General features: G+C 27.3%; 1 protein-coding gene across 3 annotated transcripts in view; it reads right to left on the bottom strand.

Annotated features, from left to right (window-relative positions):
- Nucleotides 1–7,617, bottom strand: part of LOC129963176 (inactive rhomboid protein 1-like) — a 39,044-nt gene extending 31,427 nt beyond the window's left edge. For 2 of the 3 annotated variants that reach the window (XM_056077323.1, XM_056077325.1), the window contains exons 1-2: nt 7,218–7,617; nt 3,905–3,994 (exon numbers count right to left, since the gene is read on the bottom strand). The gene's annotated coding sequence lies outside the window, so the exon portion shown is untranslated. The remainder of the gene's footprint in view (nt 1–3,904; nt 3,995–7,217) is intronic. The other variant, XM_056077326.1, reaches the window with a different exon arrangement.
- Between the last annotated feature and the right edge of the window lie 7,894 nt (nt 7,618–15,511).

Here is a 15,511-nt window from a genome sequence, read left to right as displayed (position 1 = left end):
TATTAGAAAAAGTCAAAGGTAAATAAAAACTATCTTAAGGCACTATAATATACATAAATGGTACTTGTGCATTAACCGCATGCCACTGATGATTATAAATTCGAAAAGTATTAATGTGTGTTTGGGAATTAATCATTGGCATAAAGTTAACACAGAAATAATTTTTAGGTCAATCATTATGAATTTTCTTATGAATTTATTTTCTTTAATAAATGGTTTTTGTAGATAAAATTCTTTCAAAATAAAAATGTTGTGTGTGAAAGTACAATAATATAAATGTCAATAATGATTTAAAAGATGCTAACATTAGTTATTAGAGTTTTATCATATTTTAAGATTTTTTTTTTCTTTTTAAAGTCAGTGTTTATATAAATAAAAACAATTTTAAATAACATGTACAAGTTATAAAGCATTTCTTTGAAAAAAAATTTTTAGCATAGCCCCTACACAGTGTACAATGATAATGTAGAAAATGTTCTTTCATTTTATAAATATCTCAAGAAGAATGCCTTTCCACATTTAATCTTTGATTGTATTCTATACATTATATAATTTCCTTTCCAATGGCTATAATTTAACTCTTTTAAAGGTTACTTTTCTGGAAGTATACTGTTCATACAGTGAATGAAAGTTTTTAAAATACACTTTTTGCCAATTTTCAGCACCAAATTATTTACTTTTCAAAGCTGCATATTTGATCCCCTGCCTTACAAATTTTCCTATCTCATATGCATATTATAAATAAGTTTGCATTTTTTTATATGCTTTTTCAAATATGAGGGTAGGATGAAAAGTTTCTGGCTTGACCTAGAAGTGGTAGTCACGGAGTTATTTTGACTATGGCACTCCAAAATGCCATCTTTGTTTAATACTTCTTGCATATTCTGAAAGACATGCGATTAGTTGTTTTTATACTGTGCTGTTTTAAAATTTTTGATTTTTAGATGAGTATGGAGAAAACTAAAATGTGAGCTGTGATAAAATATATTTTTTTTTTTTTTATAAAAGGCTTATCTCTAATGAATATTAAAAGAGAGCTAGATACTACACAGGGGAAATTTCACTCACACTTAAAACATGGATTGCAGGTTTTAAATATGGTCGTACAAGCACTCTGGGTGCGAGGCATTCTGGAAGGCTAAAATCAGCCACTACAGATGAAATTGTTAGAAAAATTCGCAAAAGTATTATGAATGATTGTCGCCTGAAATTAGCAGAAGTTGCTGAGTCTATTGGTATATATCCAAAGAATGAGCATATCATATTTTGGGTATGAGGAAGTCGTCAGCAACATAGGTATTGTGTTTGCTGATTTTGGATTAAAAACTGCAGCGCATGATATCAGAGCAATGTTTGGAGCTGTACAATTCAAACCAGCTGATATTTTGTGGCATTTTGTTACTGTGGATAAGACATGGATCTATTACTATACTCTAGAAACCAAGCAGCAATCAAAACAGTGGGCAGCAAAAGATAAATCAGCACCAAAAAAAGTGTGTTGTATGCTGGATAGATTATGGCAACAGTTTTTTTTAGTTGCTAAGGGAATTTTATTATTGGATTATTTTGAAAAAGGCAGGGTCATCAACACAGAATATTATGCTTATCTTCTGGATAAATTGGATTCTGAAATCAAAGATAAACAAACACTTCTGGCGAAGATGAAAGTCATCTTTTATCAGGACAATGCTTTCGTGCACAAGGATGACATTGTGATGATAAAACTTGATGAAATGAAGTTTGAAATTCATCCTCATGCACCCTATTCTCCAAATATGACCCACTTGAACTAAGGCCTCTTCCCCAACCTGAAAAAATTTCTGGCTGGATGAAAAATCTTTTCTGATACTGAAGTCATCTCAGCGACAAATGTACACTTTGAGGCCTTAGACAAAAGTTCTTGCAAAGAAGGGATCTAACTATTACCGCACCACTGGAGAAAATGTATATTTTTGGAAGGAGGATTACGTTGAAAAATTAAGCAATCTTTAAACATTTTTTTTTTTCCTTTGTAATGACAGAAACTTTTCTACCCACCCTTGTATTTCACATGATCAAATATTTTGTATAAAGACTTCTTTGTTCAGTTAAGATTTTTTTCAGCTTAATAAATAATATAATTAAATGAACACAACTTAAAATGGGGTAAAAAAATTAGGGTTGACATGTAATTTAGTGTGTCACAATATGGGCACTCCAACGAATCCAATCACCAATATGGCAACCCAACGAAATGATCCTCTAGCAACCCTAATGTTGTTTTGTTTACTATTTTTTACAATGGTTGAGTTGTACATGAACTAAAATTATTTTATTAAAAATCTTTAATTAAAAATAATAAAAAAATATCTATTAAAGGTTAATTTAATTCTGCCTTTTAATTAAAAGTATTTTTAACTACTAATAAGACACTACAATGTTATTTTTAATGTCAATACGAAGAAAATACAAAATATTTATTCTTTTGTAATTTTTAACTGTTGGTATGCACTTTAAGAAATTGTCTGAATTCTTACTTTACAAATCTTCTACAATGGAATTCCTTGCAGTTCTCATAATTCTTTTTGTGTTCTGACGGTTCCTTTGATAATTTCTTATGTCGGTAATTGTGCAAGAATGGATGTCTGGTGAATGGGATGGCATGAAATATTTTGAACCTGCAGGATGAATGAAGGCGGAACGGAATATATATATTTACAAGTTGATGAAGTTGGAAAAAGGATGCTCATTTGAAATTTTGTATGGAGAATGTTTTAATTGCTTCATTCCCTGTTCTTTCTTTCTTTTCTTTTTTTTTTTTTTTTTTTTGATTATGTCCTTATGTTCAATGTGCCAATGAAGTTACTAGGTTCCCAGTCCCACAGCTAGTGAAGCCGTAGGGTTTTTTTTTAAGTTAAAAAATTCAGCCTGGTGCTTTTTTCAGAAGCCGAAGGCATCACATGCTCTAAATTTTGCTCCCTACACAACAGACTGCCACAGCCGGTTAGTAAAAACTTCTTTATTTCAAAATTGTTAAAATAAGCAGCAATAGTGATCCCAAAGGATCAAAAAAAGAATCTCAGATAACCAATACTTATCAGTAAAGACCAAAATTTTAATGCAGAAAGTGGTAAGTGTGACTGTTTTGCAGAAGTGTTTATTTTTTCTGCCATCTTTATTGGTGACTTGACATCTTTGGCACAGCAAGGGGCACATTAAACCATACTTTTACCAAAATTAGTTTGCATAGAAAATAAAAGAAGCCTTCTTTAATTACAGTAGTACAAAATATATGTACTTGCATAATTCTGAAATCAAGGCTTGTTCAACCAATTTGGCAAACTACAAATATTTTATGAACAATATAATTGATGAATCTTTCATAATTAGAAGTGCTAATACTGATTTAATTCATTTAAAGAATTTATTATAAGTGAACCTTATCTTTTCTATATTTGATAGTTTTGTATGGAAACTAAGAGGACTTTTAATAATAATACTGAAGCGCAATGTAAAAACATAGCAGAAATTATCAGAAAATATAATAAACTATACAAAGAGAATCAAAAACTTTAAATAAACTTTAGAGAAAGTGAAGTTTGCACAAAGGTTATAGGAGCAGTGTATATATATAAAATATGTAGAAAGGTCACTGTGACAAAACAAACATAAAAAAAACACGTATCATGACAAGTGACCATCAGAATAATTTTATGAGAAAACTTCCTTCGGGGATATCTGATAAGTTCTGTCATCATGTCATGCTAATAAGCAATGGACAAGGTAATTAACATTTATAAAGCTAGCCTAAATATTAATGATGTGTTGTTGTTCACTTGCACAATTATAAATCATATATTAAATTTGAAATACATATATTTTAGATAATGTTACATTAAATAATATATATATATATAAAACTTACATAAAGAATGGTGTGACTCTACAGCTGCACTTGTCTAACAATTTAACCCAGTTATCACACATAGAAAGACTCTGTACAAAGAATTGGCACCTGTAACATAAAAAGTTCTTAATTATTAGTGAAATAATTTTCTTGAAAAGTCAGCACTTTAAAAGATTTTTTGCACAGCAATTTCAAGATATTTATATCTTGAGTATTCAAGCAAAATTAAAAGAAAAATAAATTTAGTAAAAAAAAAAAAAATTAAGTCTTGCTTATCCATACATACATTATTTTCTTTAACAGCTTATTTATCAAGATATTTGGTTATTATATTCAACACACAAATCAGTCATTTTAATGGTTTGTTCATAGAAAGTGTAAACAAGAAAATTGTCAACATTTTGCAATTTAAATAATGCTCTAGACATTGATGTCTCCATTTATTTATTCTTACAGAAACACAAATGGATCATCAACCACAGTGCAGAAAATTTAATTTTTGTTACAGACTTTTAAATTAAAAACTATATTTTAACTGAATATATAAAATTAAAATCCTGAATGTTTATGCTTGCTTAATGTTTAATTTGGGTGCTCTTTATTAGATATTTTGATTTCAGCTACCTCAATTATGATTAGATATTAATATTTCTCAGAGGAAATACATTTTTTTTGTACTTGTAACCGATTTAAAAACAAATTAATGAATATTATTAATAAATGATATAAAATAATTTCCTGAAATTTTTAACTAAATAATTGAAATTATTGTATTGAAAAGTAAGAATAAAAATTATTTCTAATATTAATATGGAGCAATCCTTTAAAATTGTTATTGCATTTATAATATCCCATAATTCTTTTGCAATATAATAAATATCTAATGGAAGTTTTCTTTAAAAAGGTTTTTTTTTTTAATTTTTATTTTATTAGAAGTAAAGGTATTTATCTTGTTCGTATTTCAAATAAATAAATAAATAATAATAATTCGACCATAGTTCTATGAACTTGCAATTTGAAAATTTTTTTTATAGTGTATCATTTAGGAGATAAATAAAATACCTTAATTGATTTGTTAATTATTACTAGACCAAAATTTAGAAATATATGCAAGAAAACCAACAAAATTTTAATTTTTCATACTTATTACTAGAAAAAAACAGAATGAAATTTTAAAAATATAACTATACAAAGAAATAAACAAATTAGAAAATGGGAAGGAAAGATTCAGAGGAATTTCTTTAATGCAGTTTTTTTTAATGAAATATTCAGAATTAAATACCTGATATTATTCATTATTACAAAGATATTGCTATAATCTTTTCATCTTTTTCCTAAGTACTTTGAAAATAACTATATGCAATAATTCTGAAAATTCATATAATCTCAGTAATGCTGAACAATGTACAGACTAAATAATAATCAACATTTTAAGGTAGTTAACATAAAAAAGAATTGTTAAAAAAGTTTCATAATCATTATTAATACATTCATTTCAAGGGTAATGAAGACCATATAGAAATCATGAATTTGAAGCATTAAAATTTCACAAAAAATTATTTTAGTCACTAGTCAATTCTTGATAATCAAAGCATAACAAAGATTAAGCTGCAGTCCCCAGCCAAAATTATGCAAAATGTATTTTAAAAAAAATCAACAAAATTGCTCCATTATAGACAGCCACAAAAACTTAGTAATATCATATTTTAGTAAATGATTGCTACAAAAAAAAAAAAAAAAAAAAAAAAACTTTGGTAAAGTCACCAAAATTTTAAATTTTGTTAAATACATCACATTTACATATGAAATTCCAAATCTTTTTCATAAGTTTGGAAAATAATTTAGAAAGGAAGATTTGCAGAGCTTTTCAAGCTAAAAAATAAAAATTAGTATATATTCATTAAATTTTATAGTAAATAAAAATGCTTACTTTAAAAAAATAAATTCCAATACTTGGAAATATTTATTACATACAAGTAGCATTAAGAATTTTTAAAATTAATCAACTAAAATTTTTTAAATATTACTTTTTATTGAAATAATCAAATAGAGAAAATAAATGAGAAACAGTTTTAGTTCAAACATCTTATCTTTCAATACACATAACATTCAAGTCAAATTAACATATTTCCTTCATATTTTAACTAACAAACTATGATGAATATCTGGCAGATGAGTAAATGGACAAATAATTTTGAAAAGCATGCTAATCAAGTATAAAATATATTATAAGGTAATTAATTTATGGAAGCAAATTATAACAATAGATTAATTAAAATCTACTTAAAAATAAAAATTTTAAAAATATATAGAAAGCAAAATTATTTATAATATTGTATTTCAATTTACATGGGAAATGATAAAATTTATTTAAAACATTTGCTTAAATGCTCATTTTAAATTCTCACACTAATGAGTTTCCAATCTATATTTTAAGCAAAATAAATTATTACATCTAAATTATTAAAAGAATCAATAATAATATATAATAAGACAAAAATAAATCTTAATAGAGTGACTCATGAGATTTGATTGAAATGTATTTTTCACTAATGTACCGATTTATTAAATCTGCTAAAAATGTAAAATTAATATACGCAGATAAATCTAAAAATGCACTAAGATTAAAACGATTCCTTTATTAAAAGATATATTCCAAAAGTAATATGCAACACCTTATTATAGAAATTAATAACTTATTTAAAATTCTTCCACACGAAACCTACAATAGAGTATCGTGAAACTGTTTTTTAAAAGTATTATCATTGTTAATAATCAAAAACTTAATTTGAAATACAATTTCCGATGCTTCTCTTTAAAATGAATTTCAATACAGATTATAAACGAAAAAAATTTAAAATAGTGTCTTAATGCAGTACAATTTATAAAAATAATCACCAACATAATAATATTTACATAATTATAAAAGATTTAAAAAATATCGATACAATGATAGCAAATTTGAAAATTTAATCCTCTCTTTCCGCATAATAATAAGAAAATATTGTACACATTTTTATTTCAATTAGTTTCAAGCACGACTTTAAAACAATATCATCTTCAAAAATCAATGAACGCAATATAACAGCACGCCAGTTAATGATATGATCCCTTTTGTTTACGTTTTTTCAAAGTATTAAATTGGGTAGAAAAACTAAATTAAATGATTAAAACAATGCATATAAGCAAATTATGTCAATTAAAATGTTTTCAATTACGTAAAATCAAATAATTATGTGAAAAACTTGCAATTTCTAAAAGTAAATAAATGCATATAAACAAGACAGACTTAACGTCAAATATAAGCCTAATGAATCAAAAATGTACTTACATTTATTGCGCAGAAAAATCTTCTCTTTTTCTAATACTACATAATTATGTACATTCACAGAGTGTCTATTTTCGTAGAATTACATGATAATTATATTCCCGACATCGTTAATATTTTAGAAGAATTCCAGGAGAGATGTACTTGTTTTCTTTAACAATATTTACAATCGGAGATTATGTTATGAGATGAACGATTAACCCACAATTTTATTTCAAATTAAAAATACCATATCAAGATATCAACATCTATTATTTTCACATTTCAGAACAATGGAATATGATTTCACGGACAGAAATAACACAAATTTGGAGGAGAAACTACAAACATATAGATACAGTATATCACGGCACGATTTGAGTTCATCTACTTCCACTGTCCACTGTACAATACAACAGCAAATAGTCACCGACAAGGCCCTCTTTTGACATTTCTGTAGAACCCAACTTTTATTCCCGTTATTTTTATAAATATATTTGTATTGTTATGAAATATTTTTTTTTAGTTTTAAACAGAAAATTTTCTATCATTTTCAAAATATTTTAATAATATTAAAAGTCGAATTATAGCCAGCTTAATAAACCTTAAATACAAAACCGAAACTAATTTGTTTTCGAAGTGAAAGCGAGAGATATTGAAAGGAGATTGATTTTTCGATTGTTACAAAAGTTTTTCAGCATACTCATTAAATCATTGAAAATGTTTTTGAATACCCGAAATGAAACATAACAATTGTTGAATTACATTTTCTCAGTTGCTACCAAGTCCCTTCAAAGTTAATGGTGAAATTGAGTTTTTTCCCCAAGAAATGAGACTTTCTTGCCATATTTGTACTGTCTTAACCACAGTAACGGAAAATGCTATTTTTTTTATTTTTTTTTACATTAATCTTATTCACATGTTTTTGTATTTTGACATCGAAACCGAAAATCATGCGATTCCTTTGACAGAATGACTACAAATTCACCCAAAATATACACAAATGTATTTCGAATTTAAATCATCACAGAATATCTATTCACAGTGGGTAATTTTTCAAGGGTGGCGATTTTTTTAACGAAATTACCTGTTTAAAAACCATTTTCATTTGTAAGCTACTGTTTTATAGTATTCAATTTCGTGAAAATAAATTTTCTGACATCTAATAAAAAAATTAATTGTAGCATGAGTATTTTTTTTTTCTTTCCCTCCTTTGGATTTATTGTTTTATTTACACAAGGGAAGAAGAAATACTAGTTTTTTTTTTTTTTAAATCAATTTCTCAAATCTAAGTTATCTCCTCTAACTTTATTAAAATTTCAGCTACATGCTCTTTTTTGTGTACTATTTTTAAATTCACAAAATCGGAAACAATTAGAAAGGAGAAGTGAAAGTTTCTTCAAATAATTGACTATAAACCAATGCGCGCTTGGATATTAGCATATTTTTTTTGTTTAGATGATGTTATACGATATGTATTAAACAAGTGTTGAGATCCTCAATTCAGATATTTTTTATCTATTTTATTTATTATGTGTATATGAAATGCTATTTGGACAGTAAATTGAAAAGGGTTTGAAATAATCATTATTTATCGTTCAAAAGTATCTGGTAACATTCTTACAACAAAAAGATATTTCTTTGCAAATGGCGATGGCTGCATGAAAAAGTAACATGAATCCAGTTACCCACAGCACATTCTACAATATTCCATTGAACGCAAATTCAAAAGAAGCTCTTCCACAAAATTATCAAAAATGCTTCTGTTTTTATTATCAATATATAAAGAAGACGTTTTCCATTCTAATTAACGCAAAATAATGTACAACACGTTCAAGGCTTTCATTAATATTCTGAATGCTATAGAATATTGTGAAGATGTCATAGAGCAACTTACGCGCCCTTAGGAAATACTAACAGAAGGTGGATTGTGTCTTAATCATCCATAAATCGCAATGATATCTTTTCTTTCTATAAAAATGTAGAATTATTTAACAAGAAAATAGAGATTTCAAATATTTATTTTTAATAAACGTTAATAGAAAGAAACAGATACTGGATTAATAGATAAAGGGAAAGTCAAGGTTTTATTTCTTGTACTCGGATAACCTAGTAAAAGTGGCGGTGTTGTTTATTTACGAAATATGGCAATATTTCAGGAAAAACTATTTTGTGTCCTGCTGTATGCAAAGAGAAAATACATCGTTACATGCATTTCTTTGTAAGTTCAACAAAGAACCTCCTAGTCATAAACAAATGGTACAATCCATTCGTAGATGGTTGCATATACAAAAGAAGTTTCCAAATTGTTTTAAAACATACACATTGGAAATTCGCAAACAAAGCTTGAAATTTCGCCACCAACGATGTGGCCTGTGCTTTAAAATGAAGTGTCTAATAACTAAATTTTTTGTTTTAAATCTGCAATTAAGTAACAGTCACTTGATTGGAGATTAACTTGCAAATTCATTTAGAAACGCTTTAATATCTCACATACTACTGTATTATTATAAAAATTAAAAATAACAATAAATGTCTTTAATAAAATAAATAAATTCGATGGGCAAGGGTTTAAATCTATGTTACAACAGTGAGTTCTATTACCAGGAACCGATTGCTTCACGTGTGGCAAAAAATTAACTTCCAATTCGAGCGTGTCATATAACAAACAGAGCTCAGGTTGAATACAAAAAATAAAATTTTCAATTTTCCTCCAATCTTTGATGTATTTCTACTGTCATTTATTGGAAATAAAGATTTTAAATCAGCTCTTTATTCTTGAATAGTCATGTATACCTGTTTACCTTTTATCTTCTTTGTTCATAGTATTTTTCCCATTAGAATAATAAATGATTAATTATCAACGATTCCCAGAGGCGGCGACAAGGAGTTGCCGACGGGGAGGCAAGACAAAGCCGACAGGGGGGCAAGCACAATATCTCTCATTTGGCTTCAAATTAACTCATAATAATTAATTTTACATTTAATTAAAGAAAATAAAGTATTATGTAGCTTCTTTTTTATTTAGATGCTGATCATTTCTTTCATTGTTAAAACTTTACAAAGCAATTTGTAAAAGAAAAAAAAAAACTCTCAGTTACTTATTATTTTATGTAAGATATGAAAAAGGGACTGCTTAAACATTAGATCTCCTCATGTATTTATTTTTCAGTATATATTTAGGCTTAAAAAAACTAGTGAATTTTATTAAGAAATAATTAGATCTTGAATATGAATTCCCTTGTCTTCATTTTTAGGCACACGTTCTTATGGTTAAGTATGGTTTTTTAATTTCAAGTTATTGCAAGTTAATATTCCTCCAAAAAAGTGAGTTTTACCCCTTCAATTGCATGAATTGATTTTTCTTAACCCCTTCGTATACAATGACGAGTCTGATTCGCTATGGAATTACTAAATTTTTAACTTTAAATCTGCAATTAAGGGAAAGTACTAAATAATTTAAAATGCAAAAATCACTTGAAAACGCATCACATGCCCTTATATTATTCTAGGGATTAAAATAGCAATAATTATTCCAAATAAGATCTGCCATCTAATTAGGAAGTTAAGTAAATTCGGATGTCAAGGGGCTATTGTATTATATATGAATATTCTATGAATAACAATTTTAATCATCCCTTTATCAAGACATCTTTATATAGTCTATTAAAAATTTAGAAACATCTGAAATCATATAGTTTTTGCTGCGAATAGTAATTGATTGAGGGAAAAAAAAACAAAAAACGATACGCTTCCGCATTATAGTCATAATATTGAATTCAGAGTTTGAATAATTTAGGAAGTAATTTATTTAACAAATTTAGTGCATACTTGGTTAAACTCTTTTAGTGTAACTAAAAAGCTACCATACCACAAATGTTTTTTTTTTTTTGTCATCAGTTGTAGTACGTAATACCTCTTTAGTGTAATAATTGTAACTTGATAAATTAGACTGCGAAAGAAAACAGATATTTTACTGTAAATAAACTTAATTTGTAATTGTACGATTTACTTACTTGAATTTAGTTTAACCATTAATTAGATTTTATCAGGGAATTCTGACATGACTGAATTGTGAAATGAATAAAATAAATTTACCAATTCGTTATCGAGGAAGTAACAATTAAATGAATAAGACGACGATTAACTTTAGAATTTGAATTATGGAAAATAACTCTATCGTTCTATTCATGAATAATATAAAAACTGCAATTTCTCTAATAATTCCACTGACAGATAATGGAAGTGTTCGATGAAAATAATTTTTTCCCATAATTTATGATAAAATCTTAGCCAAAGGGAAAAAGATTAGTCGAGAAAAATGTGACGTCTTATTCACTTGCCAGCTTATTGATTATTCTGCTAAATATAATATAAAGTATATGCTGAATGAACATTATAACATTTAAATCAGATGACTGAAAATTTGGATTTAACGTCGTCGACATCCATCTCATTGAAGTCTTAATTGACCGGTCAAAAATTTTTGGCAAAATGCGACATATTTTATGTTTTATTCACATGTCACCTTGTCGGTTATATATCGCCAAAAGTAGTGAAAATTAAAAGCTTGATGAACGACATTTGAATGAAATGTCTGAAAATCTGCAGACTTAACGTCTTCCACACTCACCGCATTGAGTTCATAGTCGGCCGATCAAAAATTGCCAACAAAATGAGCCTATCACCGTGTCGATATCTTATTCATTTGTTATTTATATGTCAAAAATAGTACAAATTATAAGCTGAATGAACAACATTTGAATCAGAAGTCTGAAAATCTGCCAACTTAACATCTTCGACATACATTGCATAAAGTTCTTAGTTGGTCTATCAAAAATTGTCCACAAAATACGTCATATTATTGACTACCACTCTATCGATTATTTTGCTAAATATAGTCAAAACACTTTAATCATCACTTGGATATTTCGACTGTTTGCGATATATTAACTTCAAGACAGTTTTTTCGATAATGCGCCTCTCTCTACAACCATCCTGAAGTGGTAAACACTTTCTCTCGTCGACGGGGCAAGACGCTGCCGACAGGGGGGCAATTGCCGCCCTGCTGTACCGCAGCCACTGACGATTCCTAAAAATTAAACATTTCATGAAACTATGCCTTGTTGATTTTTACAACAAAATATTTTTTTATCTTACTTAACATTTACGACATAAAATTTGCACATGCCAGTAAGTGATCCATTTCTAAGTATTTCTGCTCTTTAGTATATTTAATTATTTCTTATATATTTAATTAGATAATAAAAATTTACATTCAATGTTATTATTTTAATTTTACTTCATCTTGCAATTTCTGAAATAATTATTGCACAAAGATATTTTATAACGCCAACTTAAAGTATAAATCCTTATCTTTACAAAGACTTTGGTTTAAATATTATAGAACGCATCGCTTTGATTTTCATTAATATTTAAATCATCCTTGTTAATGTAAGGTCGCGTCACATTACTAAGTCCTTTTCTTACCGGTGAGAGAGATCTAATCGGTCATGGTGATCAGTTAGTTGGTTCGCCGTATAATATTTGTTATATTTAATTTCAGTTAAAATCATTAGATATAATTATGTTTCCCTCAAATTGTCAGATATTAATCACGTCAGATCAAAGTTAAAAAAGCATTATTTTAATTTCTTTGATATGCTCAATTTATTGTGTACAATAATCTTTCTAATGGGCACCAATCAGCTTGTAACTTATAAAATCTTTATTATACAAAAATATTTTATATGCCAATTTAAAGTGCAATTACTTATTTTTTCAAAGATGTAATGGTTTAAATATTGTAGGATTGGCTTTTAATTTTCATAGTTTTTTTAAACTGTCTTTGGCAGTCACGAGACGTTACCGACTCCTTTTCCTATCAAAGAGAAAGAGAGATCTAGTCGCCTTTGGATACCAGCTGATTCGCGAGAAATATTGGTTATTTTTAATTTCATTGACATTTTTTAGAAATAACTCCATACCTACGGTACCATGAAATTGCTGGACATTAAAAATGTGATGGTTTAAATCTTACAATGCTCCACTGATTTTGTTACATGAAATTTTCCAATGGAAACTAGTCCCACATCATGGTGCAACTGAAAACATAAATACCCGGTTCACTTATGTGATCAGATAGTTAATGCAACAATGAAAACGAATTGAACTTCAAAGCAATAATGTAACCTTGATAATTAGGTAAAAAAATATTTTTAAAAAATTACCAAAATTTGAAACAATTATTAAATTGATGTCACAATTTTTTTATAGTTTTGAAACGGTATGAAATTTATTTTGTGCATTAATATTTTCGAAAATTATTGCTGAAAAAAGATAAAAATAAACTTAATTTTCAATTAATTAAAATCCTTCCCCTCAAAAAAATCGCTCCTAGTTTCACATTTCCACTCTCTACGGTATGTGCAAAATTTGATAGCTGTAGGCCAAACTATCTGGCTTGTTCTGCGCCAACACACACATTCACCTGTATAATTAATATAGATTAGCCGGCTTTGGCGATCAATTGATTCATAGAGATTAATGGTTATCAAAAATTTTAATTACTTATTCAGTATAATAATGTCTTAAAGTTTCCTAAATATATATATTGAAACTTCAAATCTTGAAAACTTCCTGTATTATCCTCTACAATGCATTTGCACTGTATAATGCACTTTTCTAATTTTTTGTTTACAATTTTATACATCCAATTACATTACAGGAAAGAGCAACAATACTAAAAATGGTTGCACTTAATTTTTTTCTTCTCAACTGCTTAATTCTGCAGCTATGCCTTAATGCAAAAACAGGAATTTCTTTGAAAGCATGTTTTATATAGTTGATGAAGTCTATTAAGCATGGAAATAAAATAACCATTTCTTCGTCAAACTTCTTTTTCCATGTTGAAACCAATTTCACATGGAGGAGAAAAAAAAAAAAAAAAAAAAAACATACCTTTACTAACAACAATCGAAGAAAAATCCAACCTTTGTAACTATGAAAACAATTTGTTTTACTTCAATATGAAATATACTATTATAAAATATGTTTAAAATATTCTTATAAAAATCAATTTTTTTTATAAACGTTTAAAAATTATACATAAAAAAAAGCACGGCAAGTAAATTGTCATTAAGATATATATTTTTTTTAAAACTACGAGATGAAAAATTTGTTTCAAAAAATACTAAAACTTCTGCTCCATTTTTAATTAATTGAAATATTTCAACAACAAAAAAAAAAAAAAAAAATCTTTCCGAGATGCACCTTTCCATAGTATACAGCGGGAAATTTGATAACTACATCTAATGGTTTGTCTAGTAGAGTGCCGACATAAGTACATTCTCTTATTAGTAGAGATATCATTAAATTATACCAAGCAATCTTGAGAAAACTTAATAATGGAGACTTGTCGAAGGAAGTTAAAAATGTCACCTAGTTCGTCCTAAAACAGGGAAAAATACTCAAAGTGCTTATTCTTCCCCATTTAAAACACATAAAATGCTTCAATACATGCATCAGTATTGGTTGAACTTCCAGCAATAAATTTTTTGATATCTTTATTTTGATATGAGAATTCATTTAAACTAAATATCGGTTGAGATATTCTTTGATTGTTTACATTTTAATATCAGGTAAAAATAAAATAAAAAAATTACATAAAAATTTGCCGCAAATATTTTCTGGAAGATTTTTATAATTTTTTTTTTTTTTTAAATGCAGATAATTATATTTCTAAAATATTAGAATATGAACAGTAACATGATATTTAACTTCAATTTTCAAAATGTCTTTTTTTTCCTCGTACACGAAGTATACATGGGAAGTATTGCAATCGACAAAAAATTCGAAATCGAGAATTTGACGAATCTCTACGTTTCCGATCCGAGTAGGGGAAAAAAAAAAAAAAAATGGAATTAAGTGTCTTACTTTGAACACGGTAACTTAAAAACGCTTTCATCAAGACGGATGAAATTTGGTAAATGAACTTAACATAAAACTTGTAGATTTCTATCAAATACTGATTGAAATCGATTCAAAGGAAGTCTCTACGTTTAGTTCCTCAGAGCATAAGTAAATACGATAATTACAAAATATAAAGAGCTAGATAAATAAATTTTGGTATGCATGTCAAGTATCTAAAAAATTTAATCTAATTTTGAATTGAATCCGACAAAAGTTGGGTCATCTATTGGTCTTTTTTTATGAGCACGCAAACGCAATAATTCAGAAAATTAACAATATAGATAAATGAAATTTAGTTTATGGTTTTAGGATTCAAAATAAGATTATCAAATTTTAAGCCAAATCTG

The sequence above is a fragment of the Argiope bruennichi genome, chromosome 3, assembly GCF_947563725.1.
Source record: "Argiope bruennichi chromosome 3, qqArgBrue1.1, whole genome shotgun sequence".
NCBI lineage: Eukaryota > Metazoa > Arthropoda > Arachnida > Araneae > Araneidae > Argiope > Argiope bruennichi.
The sequence above is the reverse complement of the archived record's forward strand: the minus strand, read 5'-3'. Positions and strand labels throughout refer to the sequence as shown.